This window comes from Micropterus dolomieu, linkage group LG08, assembly GCF_021292245.1.
Source record: "Micropterus dolomieu isolate WLL.071019.BEF.003 ecotype Adirondacks linkage group LG08, ASM2129224v1, whole genome shotgun sequence".
Taxonomy (NCBI): domain Eukaryota; kingdom Metazoa; phylum Chordata; class Actinopteri; order Centrarchiformes; family Centrarchidae; genus Micropterus; species Micropterus dolomieu.
The window spans coordinates 2,728,989-2,749,063 of record NC_060157.1 but is presented as its reverse complement, the minus strand read 5'-3'; the positions used below and the strand labels follow the sequence as shown (position 1 = coordinate 2,749,063).

At 40.5% G+C, this 20,075-nt stretch overlaps 1 protein-coding gene across 1 annotated transcript in view; it reads left to right on the top strand.

Annotated features, from left to right (window-relative positions):
* Positions 1 to 20,075, top strand: part of LOC123974596 (IQ motif and SEC7 domain-containing protein 2-like) — a 138,638-nt gene that overhangs the window by 12,550 nt on the left and 106,013 nt on the right. The window lies entirely within an intron of this gene.

Below are 20,075 nucleotides of genomic sequence, written 5' to 3'. Positions count from 1 at the left end.
TAATTTACTCTATAACAATGCATTGTATTTCATAAGCTCATTATAGGTTTTTCAAATCTTCTGCAAAGTAACTAGTAACTACAGGTACCTAATAATAAATGTAGTGGAGTTAAAAAGTATGATATTCCCTCAGAAATGTAGTGGAGTAGAAATATCAAGTTACATAAAATAAAATAAAAACTCAAGTAAAGTACAATAATCGTAAATAATTACAGTACTTGAGTAAATTAAGTTCAGTTGGTTAGTTAGTTAATTTCCGCCAATGGTGATAATAAGTCTGAAATCTTACTTAACTTATTTTCTGTGGAAGGAGGAAGTTCTTACCACATTATAACAATAATCAGATTATCATTGTAGGATATATCAATATAGGATTGTCCAATGAAATGTAAAATAGGGTTAAAATAACTATGTTACATACTTACGTAACTTTAGTAATGTTACGTGCGTAACTTACGCAACTGACCTAACTTAAATAAAAACATTGGATGTTGACTTTTTCTTTCATACGGGAAACGAACACTGGTCTCCTGGTTGAAAGTCCAGTTTCTAGCCCACCGTCCACCCCAACCACCACCTTAGTCTGACTTTTCGCTTGTAGCGTTCAAAAGTGAAGCTACTGGACTTTCCCTTGTGCTCTGAGCTATGACGCTAAGGGGCTCCCCTGTGCGTAACAAACTGACGCCAACGGGTCTTCACCATGCGTCCATATGTGACAACTTGACATGCTATAAAACAAAACATGTCACAGGGACTTTTTCTTGCCCTGTCTTCAGATTTGGGATTCAGTTTAACACAAGATTAGAAGTCCATAATTTGTCAACTTTGTTTTAAACACCCGTCTTGATTGATAGTCCGTCAGTGTTGGAACTTGTAGGCTACATCATGATTATGAGGCTCGTTCCCTCACTTTAAGTGCTAACTGACAACTTTAAACTGCAGTGATTGATTGAAACTGCATTGACAAAATGATGGGGGGCATTTTCTGCAGTGAAGAGGTGAAGATAGATCAGAATGTCATGTTCGTGTAGTGGAAATCCTCGTCTCATCTCAGTGTACAGGGAAATATGTTTGACAAGACCTTTAATGTGCCATATTTTTTATATTAATATATTCTCTATCGCACTCTGCACTACAGCCAAAGGACGTGCTGCAATTAACCCAAATCAGTGTTAGTTCATCAGTGATGTTAGCTGAATTTAACATTGTTTGGTCATTCAAGAAATCTTAATATTCTTTTAAAGGGAATAGGTCATATTTCTTATTTTACATAAGTCATTTTAGCATTATAGAGTTGTTTAGAAACTCTACAGACTATAAAATCTATCAAGTCTCCTATTTAGAGGCAGTTACATTACCTGATGAAGTTATCAAAGCACTTTTATTTTATGACGTGCTGTAGACCTACGCATAAAGTTTGATTTGAAAATGACATGGTGACAATATTAAGAATAAAAAAAATAAAAAAACATAATAGAAATTGGATTCAGGACGATTCTATATTAAGATTAGGTTAGCAGCTTTAGACAGTAGTAGTTAATCTGCATTGGTAGGCTAATGTTTAGCACGGCTAAGTAGCTGATGAAACTGTTAAGCCTGTGCGCAGGCTCATACATCAGTGTACAAAGTGGTTTATTTTAAGATAAAATCATTTAATTTTTATTGATAATTACAGCTAGCATCAATCATCATGGGCTTCCCTGTACATTAGCATCAGTTAGTGATGTATGTTACTGCAGTTTTAGAGCTCCATCTGTTAGCATTAGCATTTTTTAATAGTTAGGAAGCATTGTCAAAGTTTTTAGTTGCTGGCAGAACATTTACAGTAATTGTAAGGTAGTTATTTTACCACAATGGGACATAACAGGTCAAAATATACTTATAGCAGATATTTTAATTTATATGGGCGGCCCGGTGGTGCAGTGGTTAGCCTTTCTGTGTGGACTTCGCATTTTCTCCCCGTCTCTGCGTGGGTTCTCTCCGGACGCTTCGGCTTCCTCCCACCGTCCAAAGACATGCGGGTTAATTGGTGACTCTAAATTGCCCTTAGGGGTAAATGTGAGTGTGAGTGTTTGTTCATTTGTATGTGCACATGATGGACCGAGGACCCGTCCATTAATATATGATTAATAACGTGTGCTTTTTACTGCTATGACGAGTTAAAATGTCTGCTGTGGGGAAAAAAAGGCTCATTAGCCTTCAGCTAGTTGTTTGCTAGCAACCTTATTAGCAAAAAGAGATTGGACGAGGACTTTATATTTTCATACTCAGCTGTTTGTGTTTAAAGTCTGCAAAGTAGGGTCTGTTAGGGTCTGAGTTGTAATAAATGTAGATTCATAGTGTTGACTCTAGTGTGCTGCTAGTTTTCTCACATTATTTATTGAAGACACACTGGTGCTAACACACACTCACGACACACACACACACACCAGCATTCTGCAGGGACCGTGTAGGGATCCGTTAACTAAGAAAAAGCCAGACATCAACAAGCAAATTGATCGGAAATCGGGAGGGGAAAAACTCTTCAACATCAATGATGACCAAGCGAGGAGATGATCATGGTGCACGAACAGCTGTAGAATCATTCCATATGTGTGTTGATCATCTTTGTTGTCTCTAATTGGCTTCATCTCTGCCCAGTTTCCACAAGGCTGCATAATACTCTGTCTTCTCCAAACGTCACTGTATAAAGCCATAAACTAAATAAGAGACTTACTCCATCCTCTTTTTTTTTAAGCATATTTAAATCTGTCCGTATTTCTCTTGCGAGAGGCAGAAGATCAATTTATACATGTTGCTTGTTTTACTTTCTAAAAATTCTCTTCTTTTACCTGTTTGGAAAGAATCTCCTCCTCATTTTCTCTCCGAACTTTTCCGTTTTTCTCTGCAGCTCATTACAACTTATCACCTCACATCTGCAGGCAGACAGACAGACAGACGGGCTCTGCTGGTCTCTCTGGTGATTATATAACTATTTTCCTGCACATAGAATGGCAGATGAGTCATGTTGTGAAGTAAGAAGAGAATGCATTGGGAGCAGCGAGCTGAAGTTGTCTTGTTAGTGCTCGTCAACATGGTGTTATAATCAAGTTTGGTGTCTGGTAATTTATACGGAGCCTTCATTACCTTTTAGTATCTCTACAGTCAAACTACTGTTGTTGCTGCGATGACCCAGTTTCCTTTGCAGCTTCAGCTCACTTTGTTTTATGGGGGCAAGTTTTTTCATTTTACTAACACAAAGACAGAAATAAAAGATAAATTTGAAAGTATTCATTCAGAGAATGCACACTGTGAGGCGTACATACATTATTAAAAACATCTATATTTAATCTGTAAAACCTAAAATCACCATAACTGTCAAACACATGCAAGGACCACTCGTTCGATTGTGTGGACTTTTCTCGGAAACGAGTATTTCTCACCAAAACGCACCTGAGGTCTAACAATGTGATGAATAGATTTCCTTCCTCATAAAACATTTGCAAGGCTGATGTTTTATATTTTTCTGTCCATATTTGCTGTAGCTTGCAGTTTTTTATTCACTGCCTTTGTGGGCTCATTCCTTCGACCGGTGGGAAGATGTGGATTGCGCTGCAGCATTGCCATACAAGCAAAACAACGGCCTACTGTGCACTCTAGCACTTCTAGTGGTCAGAAGTTACACATAGAAGTGATTTAAGAGAACTTGGTCCTTTCACCGAGGGGTCTGTCATGTACAAATAGTCTGCCTGCAAGAGAACAAAGACTTTTAAAGCTGAGGCAGACAATTTATTTTTAATGTATGTTGAAATTCTCTGTAAATCCCATTCTGTCCGAATGAAATGATTGGCTGTCCTCCCTCCCTACCTTTGTGCACCCTGCCTGTGCACTTGAACGTCTGTGGCAGTGGCTTTGGAGGTGGAGGAATTTTTTCGGTTGGATACTTTAGTAATCTTGTGTCTCTACCTACCCCAGCTTTAAGAATGCCTTAATCTCAATGGATTTGGAGCTAAAGATCCCTAACGTTGACGTTCCCGAAAAAAAAAAATATATATATATATATTTTTAATTAAGTAGCTTAAACAAGATCAAATAATAATGGCTCACTGTATTACAGTGATCTGTTGTGGATACGTTTTGGCATTACAGCTTAGACCGTCAAGTAGCTGGTAGGAAAGTTATTCCACTCAAACAGCAGCGCCAGAGTCTTTCAGTATTTTCCATCCAGGCACACATCACCTGTAATTGAAGGTATTTATCAAGACATATTTTGTCATTCAAGTTCATATCAAACTAAATCCCTTCTATACCTCTGTCACTTTTTGTGAATGAAACTTGCCCACAAATAGAGCAGAGCAGACAATTAGAGCTGCTGATTAAGCTAATGATCAAATCTACCACACACCTCAGGAAGAGGTGGCATTCATCCAGGTGAAACGAGAGATTTACAATGAGTTTATGCCGTAGAGAGGGTTTAATTGACCAGTTAATCCAAAGTGGGACACATACGTACGAGTAAACCTAACAAAGTTGAGGATAAGAACAGGAGGCCCAAGCACAGATTAACCCCACAGATGTTAGGTCTTACAGGAGCTGTTCATTTACGTTCCGATTGAATGTGACGTTTGTAAAAAGGTTTCTGAAGCGTTGGGGTTTATATTCCACCGTGTGACAGAGGAAGCAGAGAGAAGGCAGCATTTGTTTTTGTGTTGGCGTGTCTTTTATATAACAGGCGCGTGGGGGGGGGCTGCCGTCAGTCTGATTTGTTTCACTTAAGTTACCCCCTTCTCCTTCTCTTCTTTCTCCCCTTTCTTATTATTTATTCTACTGTAAAGAGCTATTCACTAAACAGCGGCATGCAACTTTTACTGAGGAACTTAAAGGCGGTAGTGGACGTTGTTGCTGTGGATGACATTGTGTCTGTGTGACAAATACACGGGGGGGTGAAGAGTAAATAAAATGTAATACTGACTGTTCGAGCATATCGAGGTGTATCTGACACCAAATGTAAAAATATCATTAATCAGTTTACTTGTTGTAGTTGGTGATTATTTAATTTTCCCCTTCATGAATAATTCTCACAGACGGCTGAGATATTCCACGTATATTTCTCCTCAGTCTCTGAGTCTCAGTAGTAGAGAGTTGTGCAAACCGTCATCTCTGGTGTCAATCGTTCGTCATTAAAATATACTTTTTAAAAATGCTTACCGGTGCACACTATGTGCCAAGTCGCAAAACGTTGGTCGGGTGGGGCGTGGTTTCCTCCCGCAGTCCAAAGACGTGAAAATTGTAGGTGTGTCGGTCTCTACAGGATGCGTCAGAGGTGGGACCAAGTCGATGTTTTACAAGTAAGCCTTCGCACTCAAGCCCCAGGTCATGTCTCAAGTCCTAAACTTTGAGTTGCGGTGTCCTAAACAAATTGTAATGTGCAAATCATCAAATAAAATGCCATGTCATGTTTTTATCAAGCGTCAAAATGTTGGGCTTGGGGAGGGTATCAAGTCAGTTTGAGTCAAAAGGCTCAAGTCCAAGTAAAGTCATCGTTAAAGTCAAGTCCACACGCCTGGTCAACTCTGTGACTGACCCTCTAAAGGTTGAGCAGGTTTAGCTACATGGATAGATGATACATGAATACTGAGTGTATCTGCAAAGACTTTACTGGCAACGTGTTTCATTGTTTCTCTATAATATCTTCAATATTTGCCCATAGAAACTAAGGTGTTCAACTTTTTTTATGGTTATGGTCAGAGCACTTGTTTAAGGAAAGATTGTGTTTTGGCTTAAATATTTAAAAAGTAAATTTTCCAATAATGTACTAACAAATTAAGCTATTAATTGTTTCAGCACATAAAAGGACCTGTTAGTTATTTGTAATATTGTTAAATATTTTGAGGGCGTTTCTTCCGTGTGTGTTTTTTTCCGTTTGTTTGTTTCTGAGCTGGACCTCTCAAAAATGGGAACCCTGACAGACAAAACATGTTTTTCATGTGAAAAACAGGATTTTTCTTGACCAGTTCATTCTGCATTTATAATCCTGACTTCCCCTACTTGATCAGACCGCTTCTCTCTCACCATGATGCATCTCACACTAACATGAGTGTCTTTTATTTCCTTGCCATCAGTAACTCTCAGATTAGACGAGTAATTTACTCCATGTTTGGTGTTGAAATCTGCTGCTGTGGTGGTAAAGCGGCGGTCGCCGTGAGATGAGAGACGACCTCGTTAGCTTCATTCAGCCTCGTTCGGATACTCAGTGAGGGGTTACATGTATGACACACACACAGACACACACACTGAAGCTTCCCTGTCGATCGCCCTCCCTCCCCTCCCCTCCTCTCTCTAGTCGTGCAGCTTCTTCTTCTTCTACTCTTAATCGCTGTTTTCTTTATTTCCAGTCATTTGCTGTTTTCTTCTTGATTATCTCTCTTCCTCTGTGTCTCATGATGTAAATATACAGATAGTCATTCTTCAGTCTGTTTATTCTTATGTAAATTATTTAAAAAAAAGAGATTGACCATGGATGATATACAGTATATTATAAAAAGTATAAAATACAAAAGAAATCTATTATCCACTGAAAACGATGAGAATGTACCTGATGATGATGTCGATGGTGAAGTTGAAGGAGGTAATGATTGTTTCTGTGCGATCATTAACAACTGCGATGATGTCATGACGATGATTATGACAGTGGTCAATGATGAGGAGGATGATGGTGGTGAATGATGAAGATTAAGATTAAAAACAACTCCTGATTCTAAAGAAACGCTTCGTGAAACTGCCTGTTTTATTCTTCCGGGCTCTTCCTGCTGGTTGTGATGACATCACAGTGAAGTCAAACTCAAGACAGCTGACAAATAATCAGTCAACTTTCATTTATCTGTCACAGTTTAAAATACATCCACTTTTATTTCAGGGGGTCAGAGCTGCTCTGGAATCAGAAGTAATCTCACAGGTTGAGACAAACATCAGTGGGTGGAGCCAAACGATCCTAAACACATCCCCAAGCTTCAACTAGACGCTGACTGTATTGAGCTGAAGACAAACAAACCCCATGTATATAATTAGAGTATGACACTGGTAATAGTTTTCTTATTTATTATATCTCACGGTCTGAAAAACACCAGGAACAAAATGGTAAGTGGACTTTGACTAAAGTCTATAATCATGGATGAGTTAAGAGAGCTGGGGTCTCATTTATAAAACTGTGCGTAGAAACCTCACTAAAAGTGTCCGTGCACCTAAAAGCCCAAAATGGTGTACACCAAAAAATATTCAGACTTATAAAACTGTGCGTACACACACTTGTAAGCAAGTTCCCTTTATAAATCACAATCATCTTGAAATGTGGCGCAGGTGAGGGAGCTCCACGCCCCTCATTAATATTAATACGTCCTGACTGCAGGAAGAAAAGGAGGTAAATTCTGACAGAGAAGCCACAAAGTTAAAGTGACACTGACGTTCCTTTTGGTGAAGCTGAAGCTGTTTGTTGGTTAAAAAACGCACTTTGGTGCAACGCTTGTGCACCGGAGGAAAGAGGAGCTCCACGCCTTTTCAACCGATCTGCAGGAAGGGGCGTCCCTCTTGATTAGTGATGTGACTGGCTGGAGGGACATACCCATACACGCAGGGCGATTCCACCGTTTAAAAAGAGATTAAACCAAATGCACTCCGCTAGTGTTTAAACATTTATTTAGGCTACACAAACAGTCCACTCACTTAACGAGGAGTTAGAAGAAATATGAGTTGTTGTAAATGAGGTTAACTGAAAGATTTACTTAATGATATAGTGTTGTATTTTCCATAACGTGTTTTTACAAGCAGCGCTGGCGCACAGCGTTTGGCTCGATAAAGCAACGAACACGTGATAACAATATATGAAACTATGCTCTCTATTTGCTCTACTGACACATTGAAAACAGCATCAATTTAAATGTTATTTGTTCTCCTGTTCACTTTACTTATGAGAATAGATTGCACTGCATGCAAGTAGCCTATTAATTAATGATTCCTGATTAAACTGTACAACATATTTGAGGCGTTCTTTTGTAGAAACAGATATCTACGTTTGTGTTTATTATCCTGAATCGGGGTGGTAATGGTAACCCAGTGGGTAAGACACACACCTTAGTTGTGTGAGACCCATCTGTGACACTGTCTCCACCGTTGTATCCCTGAGCAAGACACTTAACCCCTCGTTGCTCCACAGGCGTGCGACCTCTGACCTAAATCGCAATTGGAAGTCGCTTTGGATAAAATGAATAAATGAATCTGATTCTTTTTGTGGCTGCAAATGATCTTAAATTATGTTTTTTGCGCACTTCAGGGAAAGCTGTCCCAGAGACTAGAAAAGCAGTTTTAAAGCGTGTGACGTCGCCGCAATGCAAAGCCTGCACAGCGTGAAATCAAACCCAGAAGCTAGAAAACTTTTTTTGGCTCATGCGCTACGCCGGCGCCATCTTTGGATTCTGGTATCCACTTCTTATTATGCGTCCATAAGAGGTGCCGTATATAAGCAGTATCGGCTGATACCAATCACTGGGTCCATTTGAAGCCTTCTATTGATCATAAAGCATTATATATTTATTTAACTCTGCTTTAAAACAATGTGCATTAAGTATTAAAATTAAGAGATGATAAAGTATTATGAACTGACAACTGTTTATTTTTCATGTGTAACGCAATCCACTCCGTCTCTTAAAGACACAACTTAAACTATCGTAGCCAAAGCTAGGTTATTGAAAACAGCTTAGAGCTTAACAGATATACCTTTACTGTGGAATAAATTACAAAAATAAATTTACTGAAACGTAAGACTATAAAAACTGCAACAAAAAAGGCTATAGCTAAAATATATATAGGAGATAAAGGAGCACATGAGTCGATGATGAACTGGAGAAGCCACCTTTTGTTCTAGAAAGGTCAGGCAGTTTCTGTGGGCTTCTATGGGAGAGAGAGAGGAGTACCTTTAGCATCCATGCTTCTTCTTTTTAAGAGAGGTCTGTTTTAGGGTTACCTGAAAGATAAAGCCAGTGTTGTTCAATATGTTTGATATCAAATCCCACGAAAAGACCAAGTCCGTCACTTGACACTTTCTGACTTCTTATCTGTGGCTCTCAGTAGTGTTGTAGTCAAGACAAAGACCAGAGTTTATCGAGACTGAGACAAGACCAAGACCAACTGATGATGATACGCAATAAAATGTGGAACGAGATCACAGGTACTTCTCAAATTGATCTGAAAGATCCACATTCCCATTGAAACACCCACATACAAACACTAAGAGCTGAAATCAACGTCAGCATCTTTATTCAACGCTCCTCTTCCATGTTTACCATCGAGGGGTCGTTAGCGGTAACAACACATTTTTAATTAGGGTTATTGGTTGCATTTGAGGCGATACGTTTTACATCCAATCAAAGTTAGGATGTTAAAGAGGTGGTATTCTGCTCATTTTCAGGTTCAAAATCCTATTTAGGGGTTGCACCAGAACAGGTTCATGGTTTAATATTTTTTGTCATACTGCACATTGCTGCAGCTCCTCTTTTCACTCTGTGTGTGAAGGCTTCGTTTTAGCTATAAAGTGATACACAGTGTCACAGTGTGTTGTCACAGGGATGAAAGGGAAGCGGCTGGACTACAAATGAGCTGTTTTCAGGCAGTTCAGAGCAGAGTTTTCTGTGGGAGATGGGAACTTTGGGCTTTTTCACATGCACAAAAAAGGTTTATAACTCAATAAAGGAGAGGGGAAAAAGCCAAAAAGCAGAATATGACCTCTTTAACAAATAAATCAGACAATGCACACGCAATTTATTGATATTTCCAATGTTATGGTTTTGACTGGTCTTGAAATAAAATCCCGAGACAAGACCAAGACCATCAAAAAGTGGTCTTAAGACCGGTCTCAAGACCAAGACGGTTCTCGAGTACTGCAACACTAGCTCTCAGCTCCTAGCCCATTGGTTCCTCCTGAAGTCGTGACGTCTTTAAAAACACTTCACAAACATATAGTTTGTTTAAAATGCTTAAAACAGCTGCTCACTGTAGTTTTTAATCAAACAAACGGGAGGAAACAGTGCGTTTGTTGGGGACTATTTTCAGCGGCGGATGGATCCACGTGGTGTGCTAAGTGAGTATTTGGGGCAGTAGGACGGTGTATGTGCGAGCTCTATGGCTCAGAGGAAGAGGAGACATCAGGCTGTGAGACAGATAGAGGACATGTTAGGAGATACGTTCATTGTTGCTTTGGATCTGAACATTGGATTTGTTGACATTAAGAAATATATAGAATATTACCTGTTTGATCACTTCACTATAGACGGAGCTCAGTTTTGTGATTTGAATTAATTAAACATATCTGAAATTTTTTTAAATGGACAACATAGCTGAAAATCCTGAACTACACTGACAAATGTTTTGAATAATTTTTAAGCGCAAACATTAAAGCATTAAAAGTCAGAGTCTGGATCCAGCATGCGCACTCACTCAAACTGCCATGTTATGTCACCATCACTCGCACCAGTCTGCCCGCCGACTGAAGCCGAGGTCAAGGGGAGGCGAAGTGAGCGGGCGGGTGAGGGGTAATTCGATTAAAGTCTTAGCAAGTGAGAAGAGGAGGTGGCAGCAGCTCAGGTCTGCAGAGAGAGACACAGATCGAACTCATTCACACTTCAGGAAAAGACACGTCAGCATTCTCACCCGCTGGATGAAATTGGATTTTCAACAACCTGACTGGAATTCCAACACTTTCCTTTGCAGCTTTTAACTATCTGCTGAGGGGGCAGAGGAAGCAGGAAGTTCAAAACAGGAAGTACCATGAAGAGCAGCGGGTCAACTCTTGCAAGTGACCATTTAAACCCTTTACGTGGCTAATTTTGACAACTGTTGTGCCTATTTTAACTTCCGAACTGACTGAGCTGTCTCACCTGACCGACACTGACTCTGTAGTTTGATAATTAGCTAATCTGTAGCTCAGAAGTGAATGACAGGACAGGACTGGAGGTAAAACTGAGAAAGCAAAGTAGATGAACAGATGATATTTGCCAGCGTTTAACTCCTGCTAGCTTCACTTCACTCAAAAGTCAGTTTAAAGACAGATGCTTTTATTAAACTGCTAACGATGTGGCTTATCTGTACCCAGTAGCTAATAAAGAAGATGGATGCGGTGGAAAAGGGCAATAAATGGTCTGATTTAGTGAGTTGTCCTCCTTGTGATTTAGTGTTTCTACCATTCAAGGGAATCTGAATCCATTTAAACAAACAAGGTTCCTGTGAAATGAGTTCCTCTTTTAGCAAGGGAGCTAATCTGTAGCCAGAAGCTAGCTTCCCACGTGTATTCAGTCTTTCAGCTTGTTAGCCTTCTGACTTTACTAGGCCACTTGCAGAGAGAGCTGTTGACAGAGACTCCAAATTAAATGCTTTTGGATCGGTTTTCTTGTCTAACAGCTCAGTGAGCTTCATGCCAACTTTGGCATTTAGCATTGTGGGTCAGTAGTCCTTAAACTGCCTTAGCGTTTATCCGAATGCCACCGTCAGCTGTGTCTGTAGCTGGGTAGATACGAGTGGACACACATATAAACGTGAAAAAATTGTCCTGCAGAAGCATCATGCAAGAGGAATTGACTCTACAGCAGACTGTACACAAGTATGTCCAGTGTCTGGCTGTATTGATCCATGTCGGTAGGCTATGTGAAGGCTAGGTTTAGCCCATGTCCACCTAACAACATAGTAAATGTGGTTAATATTTAAAAGATTAACCTGATACTCTGTTGTTTTCACTCCTTACTGAGTGTCTGATTTACTTACTGACTGTAGGGCTGCAACTAAAGACTGTTTTCATTATCAATTCATCCAACTAATTAGTTTCTTAATTATCCTAATAATGTTATTTTGTCTATCAGATGTCAGAAAATGATTTCCCAGACTCCTTGGTGACATCTACAAATTGCTTGTTTTATCCGACCAACAGTTTAGAACCCAATGATAGGCAATTACATTATCATTAATGACGAAGACAAGCAGCAAATCAATCCACATTTGAGAAGCTAGAACTAGCAAATGAAGAGGGACTGAAAGAGATAATCAAATTTGAGTGTAGGTGTAAATATTGTGATGGTTAAAACCTGAAAATCTAGAAAATGTGAAACTCAGATCCAGCAGTTTTCACAGATTTTATTAAAGATAAATGAAGAGAATTTGAAGGGATTCTCACATGTTCTCTAAACTTATAAATAGGCTAAATAAAAGTTTTGGGGTTGTGCAGATTATTAGTCTGCAAAGTCAGTTAAGTGTTGCAATCTGAGAGAGGTTGAAATCAGCTGTATGGCAGTAACCTATGAAATGAAGCGATATATCTGCTTCTTATCACATGCTGCACATGCCAATAACTTGCATTTAAATTATTTTTAGAGCCATAAAGAGACAAAACCATCCAGTTTTTACACAAAACAAACAAGAATTTGTAAAAAAAAAAAAAAAAAGCAGACATAATACATTACTTAGTGTAACAAGTATGTAGATTTTGTCTTCTTTCAAAACTGTAAATAATCTCGCAGCCCTTAAAGAGGTCCCCACCCCCAGACTGGGAACCACTGAGCTGTAGCTTGCTGGGAGACAAAATCAGTTACAATGCAAAAGAAAATTTATGTATGCATAGTTCACCTGTCATGCAAAAAGTGCCCTTCAAAATACTTACTTACCAGAGGACTTACTGAATTAAAAAAGACACAACAGTGGCAGAGTGAGAGGAGCCGGTGTTCCTCTGCGGTTTTTAGGATCATTATCTCAACGTGAAGACTTAATTATGTCACTACCTGAAGATATTTTTCTGAAGGTGGTTTATCTCCTTTAGTGTAACTGTAATTACAGTTAATCTGTTCAAGCAGGAGGCACAGTTATACTTTTTCTTAGTACTATATAACTCACATTAGTCTTTCTAAAATACCTTTCTTTGAGTCGACATGGACTTCATTAATGGAAACGTTGCTGCATCCGCTTACGGCATTAAAAAAATACAGGATGACTTTTTATTTGGAGTGACTAACTGAACTAAAAATTCCACTTTCTGACTGTTCACATCTCCTACCTTCATTAGAGTCTGACTGACTTACTGTCTGAATATCAGACTGACAAACTTACTGACTCTTTAACCCTTGTAGTATGTTTTTCGGCTGATAAGACTGTGCGCATTAACAGACTGAGGCGACGCTGTCTAACTTCGCTCGTCTCCGCAGCCTGAAGCAGCTGGAACACAACCCACCTCCCGCGCCTCCACGTTTTTGGTGGATCAACACTGATGTTTTTATTCCCTCCTCAAGGACACGAGCAGAGAGACAAAACGCTGTGCACCTCCAATCATCACCTCCAGGGAAACCATGGAAACGAATGGATTTTAAGAGGAAGAGCCCACGGCACCAATCACTTCTTTTCTGTAATCTCATGCACTCTGTGTACCAGGTGCAGCCACCTGAAATATTTTGGAAGTACCTCAGAAGTGCATCTTAAAAACAGTCTGTGTCCAGTATGTGGGAGGAGAGCGTTCTCTTAAGTGCAGTGTCCGTAAGGACTTAAATTACCTTCATACTTTAGAAAGTGGCGTTATTTATTTCGAAAGAGTGCAATTCTTTTTTTAAATCACCACACCAACAGCTAAGCATTTTTTGTCAGAGTAAAAAATTGTGCTTTGAGGTGAATATACACCATTCTTTAGTCCAACGGTGTGACATTGCCCTCATGGTGTTTGCTCACTAAAAGACCCCGGACACTTCTCACACACAGTGAAGTGACTCTTTAAGGAAAGCTGATGTTAATTGTTGATGACTGACAGGTGTGACAAGACAAGCAACAAGCAACCAGGCAGACTCAAACTGGCTCAGTTCATCTGACAGGAAGTTCATGGTGAGCCTAAACTGTGGCGAGAGGCAGGTGTGTGCCGCTAACGTGATGAAAAGACTGCAGGGCAGTGATGTCATCAAACGGCGCCCCTGCGGATTTGAGGGGAGCAGAAGGCAGGTGAATCTGAGGATCGGCGGGATGTTCGGCATCTGTGACCTTTGCCCTCTATTCTGTCTGCGCTCCTCTGGGACCTGGTCGCCTCTCCGCAGGTAGGCAGAGCACCTGGCTGACCTCTGACCTCTGAACACGTTCACTTCGACCTGAGGGGTTCAACTTGTATAGGTATAGAAGGATATCAAGGAAAGGACAACATAGAGGAGAAAATAGGGGTGAACATGATGAGCCAAAGGATAAAAGAAATCATCATCTTTCTCCATTTTCTGACATGTTATGGACTAAACAACTAATTGATTAATTGTGAAGATGATTGGCGGATTAATCGACTATGAAAATAGTCAATAGAAGACAGTAAGTGAAATAGAAGGTGGTAGGGAAGAGGAGAGGAGGAATGGGGGAGGTAGTACTGTGCAAAAGTTTTAGACCAAATCCAGATAACATGAAGGTAAGAGGTACAGAACATACAAAGGAGGATGTAGAGTAGAAGTAGTAAAGGGAATGAGCATACAGTAAAAGATAAGGTAGTTAAAATAGCAGACAAAATGTTATGACAGCGGAGGAAAGATGAGGAGGAAATGAGAAAAGGTAGGGGGTGAGCTGGAAGGAAAAAGGTAAAAGATGATGAGGAAGAATGGTAGTAACTAAGAAGGAAAGGACAAAGATGGGAGACAGAAACAAATAGGAGAGGTACAAGGAAAGGAGAAGAGGTAGGGTAGAAAGTAGAGAAGGAAAGGAAGCGCTAGACAAGGAAATGGGCAGAAAGGAGGGGGTATATAACATACAGGAGAGAAGAGATGAGAGAGAGGAGTGATGTTGGAGGAGGGGAAGATTAAATAAGAGAAGGAATGGAGGCAGACAAGAAACTGAGCAGATATACGAAGGAAAAGAGGTGAGAAAGAACAGGTAGAAGGGAACAATAAGGATATGACAAAGAGGGAAAGGAGGAGGCAGGAAAGGGGCTACTAATGGAGAAGAGGAAGAAGATAGGAAGTACAGAAGGAAATGAGACAATAGAAAAAAGAAAGTGGGACGTACAGAACATAAAAAGGACAGAAAGGATGAGAAGGAAATGACATAAGTAGACAGAAAAGGAAAGGAGGTAGACAAAAGTAAGAAAAGGTGACAGAAAAGGAGGCCAGGAAGAGATAGTAGACAGAGGAGGAGGTGAGGAAGTGGAGAAAGGGAAGAAGACAAGGAAAGGAGGCAGAGGAGTAATTTATCTTGTCAGCCTGTGTCTGCTGCAGAGCAGAGTTTTCCTGTGAACAGGCCGCAGCGTTCGCTGTTCAGTCTGCAGTACAGAAGCTTACAGTCCACAACTCACAGCCACACCTGCCACCGAGTCTCTCTGCGTGAAGCGTGCATGCTAATTCTTCAAGGAGCATGTGACGACGACGCACGCATACATTTGGAGCCTATACCCAGCCGTGATACTGAGTGTGTGTGTGTCACTGCTAGAAATCAGAAATTGTGAGACTGCGAGCTGCTCCGCCTTGAGCTGCATGTGGAGGAGAAAAAGAAAAAACACGGGAGGTGTTCAAATACAGAGGGAGGTAGAGGATGAGTTAATGAGAGGAAGATGTGTGCAGAAGAGAGAGAGAGAGGGCGAGCAAGTGAGAGCTATCAGATGTGCGTCAAGGAAGATGAGTGCATGTTCGCTGCCAGGACCAGATGAATATTGCTTTTTGTGTGTGTGTGTGTGTGTGTGAATGGTTGAGTGACTGACAGGCTGAGTGTGTGCACTGGAGAGTGAAAACACACACACACATTTGCACACGAGCAGACACGTGGAGGGGAGGCTGTCAAGAAAGCAACCATGCATCTCCATAGAGAATACACCCGGGGGAGGATGGAAACGAAGAAAGAGAGGAAGGAAAGGAGGACAGAGGTTAAAGTGAAAGAAAAGGCAAAGAGGGAGAGGAGAGGAAGGGAGGGAGGAGGAGGAGGAGGAGTCGGGGGAGTGGCTGGGCAAGAGAGGTAGACAAAGCAAAGGAGGAGGTGAGAGAGAGAGAGAGAGGGAAAGGAGCAAAGGGAGGGCAGGCTCAGAGAAAGAAGCAGGAGAAGAAGAAGAAGAAGAAGAAGGAAGAGGAGGAGACAGGGCAAGCAAGTGATAGAGACAGTGTGTGTGAAGGTGTGTTTTATTCTCTCCAGTGTAAATGAATGGACGGCGTCTCTATTGTCTTCAGAACGGTAAGAAGCTCTGCTGCCGGCATCTGGCTGCTAATAATAGTACGTGTGTGTGTGATAACTGCAAGTTCATCATGCTCGTAATACCTGAACTCTCAGCGTGTTTGGTGTGTGCGTAAAAGTGTATGCATTTTTACATACAGGATCCACATGGGGTTTAACTGAGTAAGCTGGAAATGTGTGTGTGTTTGCAGTTGTTCCCTTCAGCTGATTCTGTTGAGCGACAACCTGACAGTCGGCACACATCATTTAAATGTGCTTGTGTGATTTCCAGCTCATGTACTTTTTTTGCTTGTTTGACAACAAGAAGCTGGGGTCAAGTTCTGAATTAGAGTCTGATGTTTCGGGATTGTTCAACCTGGGTCTTATTCTCATAAGTGTGGGTTCTGCTAACTTTGCAGAAGTGACCTCCGTTGGGTCTGATCTATGACTCAGGCCAGGCCGTGCATGCCCCCTGAAGCTTTCCAAATCTTTCCACTTGAATGAGAAATGTACATGGTTAGAAATATGTTTAGGTTTGAATTAGGATTAAATTTGGTTTAGACTCTGATTACGTGTAGGCTGAAATAAGGGTTAGCTTAACAGGGGTTGGGTTAAAAGATAATTTCGGTATTTTCAAACCTGGACCCCATTTGCAAAATGGCTAGTAGGTAAAAATGGTTTTGGAATCCGTGCAGCCGCGAACCCGCCCGCAGTGACTGGTGGAAAACGAGAGAGAGGAGTTTGTTGTGTACGTGGAGGAGCTGCTAGCATGTAGCAGCGTTACTCCAAAACAAAAAACTCCTCTCTCTCCGACTCTGACTCACATTTCCGCCGTCGTCTTTCTTCAGCATCTCACCTCATAGCCAGAACTGTCCTTGAGCGAGACTTCAGTTTCCGGTTAAAAACAAAGGGTGTCACCTGGAGTCCCTTTGTTTTTTTTTTTCCATGATGTTGTCAAACACCTGCTATAACAGACTGAGCCTGTCGGGAGTAAAAAGAAGCACTTTTTGTGGACGTCACGGCGCAATTGCCCCGGAGGAGCATGTTGCAGCTGCTGCAGCTGGTTCGCCGCTGACAGCTGAAGCTATCTACTGCACGGATTCCAAAACCCTTTTTTAGCTATAGTCATTTTGACACCAAAATATCTGCAAATACTGAAATAGTCCTTGAAATTTAGAGTTATAAATAGGTTCAAGCTGAGAGGAGATTTATATTTGGGTTAAGGTTAGGAGAAGGTTTAGGTTGACATCAGGTTAAGGTTAGGAGAAGGTTTAGGTTGACATCAGGTTAAGGTTAGGAGATTTGTCATAGGTTTAGGTTGATGATAGAACAAGGTTTCGGCTGAGGTTAGATGAAGGTTAACTATGTAGCTTGTGATGGTCAGTTGCTGAGGAACGCGTGATTTTCTGCCAGGGTCCTCAGAAATAGAGTAATCCAGACCTGCGTGCTCCCTCCTCTCTCTCCTTATCAAGCAGCCTCGTGTGAAGCAGCAGCTGAATAAATTTGCAACTCGTTTTAAATCAAACATGAATTCATGTTAAATACTGCAAACACACAGCGGAGCAGCTCTGCTCCTTCTCCTTCATCCGAGGAAGGTCGAGCTGAGCTATAGCTACTGGGAGCAGACCAGTAACCCCAGTGCACCGCAGCAACTGGGGCATAAAAGAGGCATTTGTTTGTTTCAGCATCTTGCATCTTTTATGTTTTCTGAGGATCTTTTGAGAGGGACATTTTTTCCTCTCTCTGACAAAGAGGTAGATGTGGCAAAGCCCTCCTCCCCCAAACCATCCAGCCACAGCGGATCCACAATGACACACCCATCCACAGATGTACAAAATATTATTGAATGTAGCCCAACTGTGCCGCTTCAGGAAAAATTATTCTAAATGCTATATACACTTCAGCGTATAGTTGCCACCATAACAGAAAAGTTGACCTTGTGGTGCGTTTAATTGCCGGTGGGAAACTCCAACATCTAGGACTTTTGGGGCCACTACTGTTGAGTGTAGTCTGTGTGTCTGCAGCCAAGAGCTGGTACAGGATATAAACCTGAGTTTGGGTTCTTATGAACACAAAAGTCTGTTAATTTCTGCTAGAGAAAGTTAATTGCTTTACTAGTGAAATCTTAACCTCAATCGTGACATTATATAGAAAGTAGAATGTGTTATCTGATCTCACTTCTTTGTTGTAGTTGGAAGAAAAGACGTATGTTTCTGCCTCCATGACTACAAATATGATTAAATGAAAAAGGCTTGTGATTACATTTGTTTTACTGCAGCGTGTGCAGTTGGCTGACATCACAAACACAAAGAAATGTCTTATCAACACCTGGATGATGTTTGACACTGTAACCCTGACAGGTTTAAACCTTTTTATATACAGTCTATGGTTTAAACCCTGCAGAAACACGTCAGCCATGTTGGTACAAAAGGTCTGTTGTCTGCTTTGCTCCGGTTATTTGAGCTGTGGGATCATTTGAATCAAACACACCTGAAGTAGGTCAGATGAGAGCACTACACTGTTAAAAAGGAATCATCTTTTCATTGTGTGCCTAATTCAGGAAAAACACACACAAGTCAGAACAGTTTCTGTACCTTGTGGACATTTATTATCCTCTTTTGAAACTTTCTCAAAATCTTTGTTGATTTCAAGAAGGAAATGCGTTGTGGTATGAAAACAAGACTGCAGAAAAAACCTGGAGATAATGTATACAGTTAAGACTACACTAAAAAGATGTCTTTTAACATGTAGTATGTTGAGAACTTTTGAGAAGTCACCACATTTCTGACAAAAAGCTATGGTTTAAAGCGTAGTAAAGGTATTTTCAGCCTGTTTTCCCATGTTTTTGTGTCCATTTGACTAACTGGGAGATATTTTTTTATTATTGTTATTACAAGTGTCTGAAGACATTATGGAAAGGATCCAAACAGAGAGAGTCCTTTTTTTAAAGAGTAACAGTCGCTGTCTCACTCTCATCAACGCCACCAGACTCCATTGACAAAAAAGGTAATTTTACCTCACAGAACACAGGAGTTGCTGGTCTACTGTTGCCTCAGTTGGTTAGTTTGTTTATGTTTTTGTGTGACTTTGTTGTTTTTGTTTGTTTGTGTTATTGTGTGACCTTAAATGTTTTAAAGGGTTAAAAACGCCAAAGTCTAACACTAACCGATCAACACGCTGAATTGTTCTTGTCAATGTAATCTGGGTGAAAGAAAGACGCAAAAGTCGCAGTTTGCAGACCCTGTTCAGCTGAATTGTCTCCTAGCACATCCGCTCCATCTGTGGCTGACTTCTTAGAAAAGAACTGCTTTGAGTGTTTCTGTCACACGTCTGTGAGAAGGTGATTAAGCTAGCCAAATTTAATTTGTGCACACGTGTTTGAGCCTTTATGGTAAATCCACTGAAACAGACCAGTGTGAGCTGACAGGCAGGTTAGCGACTTTATCCTGTCATTGTAGTATAGTAGTTCATACATATATATATATATATATATGTGTATGTGTGTGTATATATATATATATATATATATATATATATATATATATATATATATATATATATGTGTGTGTGTGTGTGTGTGTATATGTGTGTGTGTGTGTGTGTGTATATGTGTGTGTGTGTGTGTGTGTGTGTATATATATATATATATATATATATATATATGTGTGTATGGGGGTACATTTGTATTTTTTTTATCTACTTCATGCATGTTTTGGGGAGAAATGGGGAATATTAAATCAGAAAATAAGGTCCAGGGTGAAAAAAGCCGAACTTACCCTATCAGAAGTGCAAAAACATGGTTCAAAGCAAGTATTTAATGAAAAGACCAAGGTTTTGGTCTTCCATCGGGGCAAATGTTTGACAGAAGATAATCTCAGAGCTCATCCTTCCCCTTCTCCTCTCCTAGATCTTGTTCTTAT